The sequence below is a fragment of the Salmo salar genome, chromosome 01 (genome assembly GCF_965601325.2).
Source record: "Salmo salar chromosome 01, fSalSal1, whole genome shotgun sequence".
Taxonomy (NCBI): Eukaryota; Metazoa; Chordata; class Actinopteri; order Salmoniformes; family Salmonidae; genus Salmo; species Salmo salar.
In genome coordinates this window covers 15326790-15333808 of record NC_138291.1, presented here as the reverse complement: position 1 = coordinate 15333808, position 7019 = coordinate 15326790, and the positions used below count along the sequence as shown (strand labels likewise).

The 7019-nt window shown below is 39.6% G+C and overlaps 1 pseudogene; it reads right to left on the bottom strand.

Moving 5' to 3' along the window:
- Positions 1-3946: 3946 nt before the first annotated feature.
- On the bottom strand, positions 3947-6777 carry LOC106565738 (transcription factor Sox-11-A-like; annotated as a pseudogene).
- Positions 6778-7019: the final 242 nt, after the last annotated feature.

Sequence of the window (7019 nt, the reverse complement as noted above, 5' to 3'; positions counted from 1 at the left end):
GGTAGTCGGCCGAGCTGGGGCTCGAACCCCTGCCACTGAGGGGACATAACTGGTCCCAAATTGGGAGCTTAGACTCCTGCACACTGATTGAATTTTTCTATTAGATTATTTTGTTGGAATCTTATAGCATCCTCTAGCATAAAACCATATAGATTATAATCCAATAGGACTGGTTCCAAAATCTGATAGGATTTTTCTGTTGGATTCTAATTGGATTCTAATTGGTTTCTTGTATTGGAATCCTATAGGATCCTATAGGATTTCAATGTTTTTTTTTCTCCTATAGGATTTCTATACATTTTATTGATTTGAATTGTATACAAGTGCCTTCAGAAAGTATTAATGGAAAATAAAACACTAATATATTTTGATTAGATAAGTATTCAACTCCCTGAGTCAATACATGTTAGAATCACTTTTGGCAGCGATTACAGCTGCGAGATGTAGCATTACAGCCAAACAGTGCTAGATTAATAATTAGATGTAATCTTAATGTGACACAGGTAATTAAATCATTTTACAAGACCAGGATCAGGTGTGCCAATAGGTCACTAGATGGGCACTGGTAGTTACATCCAGGAGGAAGAGATGAAAGATGGGGAGGGAGCACCTTCTAGGGTGGGGGGACAGCTCTGGGGGAGAGAGGGGGGAGAGAGGCAGGTAGGGAGGGGGGGGGGGGGGGGTGGTGGTACACCCCTGGGAGGAAAGGAGTTAGGGGGCGAGGGGTCTGATTATCTTTAGGTTTTTCTTTTCCTCTCCATATATCAACATAAAGAGGGTAAAAGGAACATTGTCTTTTTTATATGTATAGCTGACCATACTATATTAACCCTCTAAGGTCGATGTCCGCACCCTCCCAGAAATCTAATTAACATAATACAAAAATTCCCATAAAAATCTGTCAATTTAAACTAGAGATACAGTATCTTTATTTTTTTGTTGCATTGAATGCTACTCAATCCACCGTGTTTGTCAGACCATGAGACATCCTGAAAATCGGTATTCTCACAAAATCATCTGTAAAGTCTGAACGGTTTGGCTTACAGAACTATTATGACCCTTCTATGGAAATATGAGACTCTCACGAACACGATGGTGTTCTCTGTGTTGCTCTACGACCTCCACACGAGCAAGCGCCTTGGGACTCGTCTGAAGTCAGTACAGCCGATCTGCCAACTTCTGTCTGTAGCGTCAGAACAGTTTGGGCTGCACACTAATATGACCCTTCTGTGTAAAGGTGAGACTCGAACATGTAGGACTCACACGACTCGTATGAAGGTCCCCAGTACCAGTTGAAAACATTTATGGAAGTATATATAGAGACTCTTTAGTGACACAAATAAGGGGTTCAATACATGTAAAAAACTAAAAACTAAAAAAAGCACATTTTCCCTCATCTTATATCTCTCAGAAAAAGGACATACACTTCAGAACAAACTTATTTTAGACTTTTTTGGGGGGACTATCTGTTTTTACATGTAGTGAATCTGTTATTCAATGTGTTTGTTTTTTTGATACTTCAAGGGGTCTTAAAATTCTAAATCAAATAGCAATATGATCCTTGGTATGACCTTCTTAAAACAATTCCATATAGCTTAGTACTTTTTATGTGCATATAAGCAATGTAAAGATGCTGTGTATTCTGGGAAACCCCCCAAAATATATTTTTTTATTGTAACATTGTATATAGTATTGTATGTCATATTGTAATGTCTTTTTTAAAGACAGGAAGTTGCATGAATCGGAATCAAATAAAATAACTAAAGTGATTGTTTTGTTAAAAAATATATATATTTTACAGGTGGTCTTACTGCAAATTAACTTGCAGCCTTGAATCACTCCCATATTGAGGTGGTGAATAAAACCAAAATGTTGTTTCCGATCAACGAAAATGTTGTAATTCATGTTTTGTATTGTACTGGAACAAATGACAACAAACTATAATCGAATGAGTTCAATTAAGCAAAATAAGAATAAATTAGTCCATTTTGATTCCAATAGGGTTCTGATAGAGGTGACACAAAACCCTATAGGATTGTGAGCTTCCTAAAGGATTCTATGGGAAAAATCACTAATCCTATAGGATGTTTTGACTAGGGTAGATTTCCATGTATTTATTTAAGGAGGAAATAGAAGGAACATTTCAACAGTCACTAATTTAATTTCACCGTGTACCAATGGCATTAGCCCTGAGCGGATATTTCGGAGGAACACGAAATCAATATTCATATTCTATTGGGAATTGCCCCGGAATCCATTAGTAACATTGACCAATAGGTCAGGTAAAGTAATAGATCAATGTTTTATTACAAATTTGCAAACTGACTTAATGGCAGGGATAAACCTGTGCAGTCACGCATGGCAAATATTAATCATTCAATTCTATTGGTGTGATGAGCACTGACCATTTCTAGCCATGCAGGGCTCCTCCTGACTTCTGATAGGTTACCGGTGACGACTTGTGCCCACTTGTTCTCAGTGGTGACAAAGGCAGCATCTCCATGGTTTAACAATCATCCATGTCAGACGCCAGTCTACATTGTGAAAGGGAGAAACCAACAAATGTCATCACGAATTCGTTTTGATATTTCAAAAATATTGATCATAATATCTTTCACCGTTCATATCGTTGTTGTGCGCTATGTGTATGGATAATGAAGACCGCCTTCTTTTCTCATGTGACCAATAACATTTGAATTATGGTTTAGGTACACAAGACTGTTTAGAAAGAGTCTGCATTTTTTTCCCTTGGAAAAAAGCGAGAGCCCCCGCTCGTATATGTGATCACTTATTATTCATCAACCGACAGCGCAATCATGCTATGTATTTGCTACCCTTATTGTCAGCCACACAGTATTTCATGCCAGACTGACAGTAAATGTTTGTGTTTATAGTGAAGATATCCTACAGAGTATATTTCATGTGGAGTTTTAGTTGACTCAGAACTTTATTCTTAATCTCTGTTACTGCCAACAACCAGCCTGTTATTGATCATACTGCTCGACCTTCAAGTCACGTGTATTTCTGAATATCGTTACTTCTCTCCTTACAGATGGGAGACAGTCATCAGTGAGGCTTGTTATTATGTAGTTGCTATTATTACGCACTCGTAAATCCATATCCATATTTGACATAAGGCCTATAAATAACTGATATGCAGCTTTCCCTCATCCTTCTATATTTGTTTACCAATTAAACTGTGAAGATAACATGACAAGTTTATAACAGATACGTCAATGCTTTAGAACCTATTTCAGTTTGTCTGGTAAACAAGCAACGATAAACACCTGTTGAATTGACGCACGCAGTGGCGCGCATTCTGTTCATACTCACCTCTTGGAATGTAATCATTTCTATTCTAGGTCTAGGATGAGATGTTGTGTTTTAGCTCAGAGGGGTAATTCCGAATCAGGCATAGACAGGGAGCCAGTAGGCAGGCACACATGCTGAGAGAACTGATGTATAAAGGGGCTTGTGAGTGGCGTCTCTGGTTACCAACACCGTTTATGAGGAAGCACAATCTCACCAATCACATTGCTCAGCGTGTTGGAGCGCGCTTTTCAATTTCTTAAAGCTACGGTGTCCTTACAGTCACATTATGCAAGTAAAGGGAGAACTGGAATACACATTTTTATATGCAATATATTTCAACACTGTAGTTTTCATGTATACCTGTTGGTTTTATTCAATGCGATTTCACATATCAGTTTGAGGCCATTTCAGTTGAGTTCAGCCAATATGCAATGTTATTTACTCATCATCATTATTCCTATGCAATATGCACATTATAAGCAAAATTGTTCCCATGCAATACAATTAAGATGTTTTTCTATGGCCATAAAGCTGTCTGTTCTGACAAAAATATGCATCCAACATTTTCTGTCATGACCCCTTTTCAAGATCAACAAGACATACTGTATTTTTCACAAACTGAAAGGACAGTTGATGGTGGTATGTACTTGTTTATTAAAAGATGAGTCAAAGAGAGATTCACACCTGGAATGTGAAATAACTACTGCCATGAACCTTTTAACATTTTCCTGGCATATAATTAGGTCATGTTCCAAACCTTGTACTCAAACAGACTTCATATGTAAGACCCACATAAAAATAAACAATATCTGTCTTAAGTGCAAGAAACAAAAATACAGGTTTATGGTTAATGTTTAAGAAAAGAAGGCAGTCTTCAGTTTGAAATAAAACATTTCATTTCATGAAACAGGACTACGGAATGTTATTTTTTGCTTGCTTGCTTGACTTATGCCAGACCACCCACATTAAAGTATGCCAGTTGCAGTACTTCTCTTTTTTTCCCCCAGAATTTTGGGGTCAGTTTTACACAGTTTGGTTGAGATATGTTTTGGATATGCCCAATATCCAAACTTGTGAGTCAAATAACATTCAAATTGGTATCTTTGTTTTGCCTTTTAAATGCATCACACCACATGGCCATATTAAGTCATTTTGTATCAGTTCCAGCTGATTTGTCTATATTCTGTCGAGGCAGAGTTCAGCATCGTGACAGGTAATGATATTGACAGTGCACAAGGCTGTTTTTCCATCACTTGCTACAAAATGCAGATGGCCTGTATTTTGAAAGTATATATTGCACAAAAAATGAGGGGGGAAAAAACAGTATGTGCCATAAAAAATACCAAAATCCAGTTTCACACCTGCGATTTGGGACCCATCCACATATCACGAGTATGATATACATAAACTCCTAACTTTACTATATTACAGTACATATACAATCTTGAAACTAATCCCATCACTGAGGTATGTTGTCCCCATGATGTCATTGTAGCCTATCGTCTACAAATACTTAACAAATCTGCTCTACAACTGTACAAAATCTTAAAATCCACAAGGCATTTTGATGCAAGTTTTAATTTAACTTAATCCTTAAAACCAGGACTTCCTTGCATGCGAAAACAAATGATAATGGGAAGAAGTGCCTGAAACTCACTGAAAGCACAGTAAGAACATTCCCTTTTAACTGTACAAAAATATGCCTGAAAATATTTTACTTTTCTTTTAAAAAGATGAGGTCTGTTATGTATCAAAATGTTTCCTCCGCACCTGTATTCTGAAGAGGTTTAGACTGCTTCATTTTCAAATCAGGAGGTAAACGGAATCAGTTACAAAAAAAAATGTTTGCGGCATATAGAAATTACATAAAACCATTGTAAAGTAACATCCTGAACATTGTCAGTTCACGGATTTGCTTTGAGTCAGTCCACAGTCCTACGTTTTCAGTTCCCTGCAGTTTAAAGAGGATAAGATGCATAGAAGTTCACAGATTTTTCCCTTTGTGGTCCGTTTTAGTTGAACAGTAATTTTAGACCTACAGAAAAATCCATAAAACCCTGTCATTCTGCCAGAAAAACATTTGCAGACTTTTTTGCTACAGTACCAGCTTCATAAGCATCTAATTCCTCAAACCTCACCTCGCCTCCTCCCCCGACCTCTAGAAACCAGAGGAGGCAGGGCTATAGGAACAACTTGAACAGGACATCATTTCATTTATCCTTCTCTGTTATAAGTCGGATCTTTTCAATTTAATATGTGAACACCAAGTCAGAAAAGTTCGCCTCCAACCAGTCCCCTGCTATCATTTCACTGAGCTCTGGTGTGCAATAGTCTGGAAATTCAAAGTGAGAGCCCAGACTGCCCTCGCTGAATGAGTCCAAATCTTTATCCACAAGAGAGAGGGAGAGATTTCCTGAATTCGGGTTGCCCACCTCCGGCCCTTGAGCGTTCGGGGCGAAATTTAAACTGAAGTCAAAAAGCAAGTCGTCCGCGTCCTCACTGGAACTGGAAGATGTTGAAACTGACCTAGAAGATGCTGGTGAGGCGGAAGCTGGGTACATTGTGCTCTGCTTAGTACTGTTCTTGAAATTGTAAAACAGTCTGTTCGGAGCCGCATTCCGTACGTCTTCATACATGCTGGTTCCCTCGGACTCAGCAGAGGAGCTCAACGTTGGGCTTGTGGGAACTTTTGCTACATTATACGGCCTCATCTCCTCCTCGTCCTCCTGTTTAATCCGCATACGGTAGTCCTCCTCGTATTCATCATCGTCATCATCATCTGTGAGTTCACTTTTAACAGTCTTTGTAACTTTTGGAAACACACAGTCATCCCCGTAGCGGTGAGACAATTTAGAATGGGTCTTAGTCTTTATTTTGGAGCATTTCTTACCGGAAGTCTTTGCCATTTTGCTGCAAGATTTCTCCGGAGATGGTGCTGATGGTTTTGAACTGTCGAGCTTTGGTTTTTTCTTGGGTCTATACTTGTAATCGGGATAATCAGCCATGTGTTTTAACCGGAGCCTCTCCGCTTCCCTGATGAAGGGTATCTTTTCACTGTCCTTTAGCATCTTCCATCTTTTCCCCAGCCTTTTGGAAATCTCGGCGTTATGCATGTCCGGGGACTGCTCCATGATCTTTCTCCTTTCAATTTTGGACCAAACCATGAATGCATTCATCGGTCTCTTTATGTGGCCGGTTGCTGTCTTGCACCAGTCTGGGTTTATCTGCACGGGGCTGCAAGCAATAAATTCACTCTCCTCGGAATCGGTAGCCTCCCTGGACATGGTGCCCTCCGTCTCGCTGTTGTCGGTGTGCTGCACCATGGTCCTGTTTAAAAAGTTATCTTCCCCCAGACGTTGCAGTGTCTAACAGCCCACTGCCAAATCTCTGTATTCGCTTCGCCAATGTGTCCACGTCCTCTGTGTCCCAAGCTCTGGTCTCTTTTCCAGAGTTACAAACTGCCTTCTTAACTAGTTATTAGCTTTTTCATGTCCATTACGTCATTGATAAGTATCCAATCACGTCCCCTCCACTCCGCCCAAAAGACTCCATACAGTCCCTTAACCCGTTATTCCGCCCTCCCTAGCTCTCATTGGAGGTAGGATTTGGAGGTGGGTCGTGTGGTACGTTGTCTGGACCCTAATGTCTATGGCCCGGACACATGCTGCGCGGAGCAGGCATATTAAACATACACTTAGCTCACAATC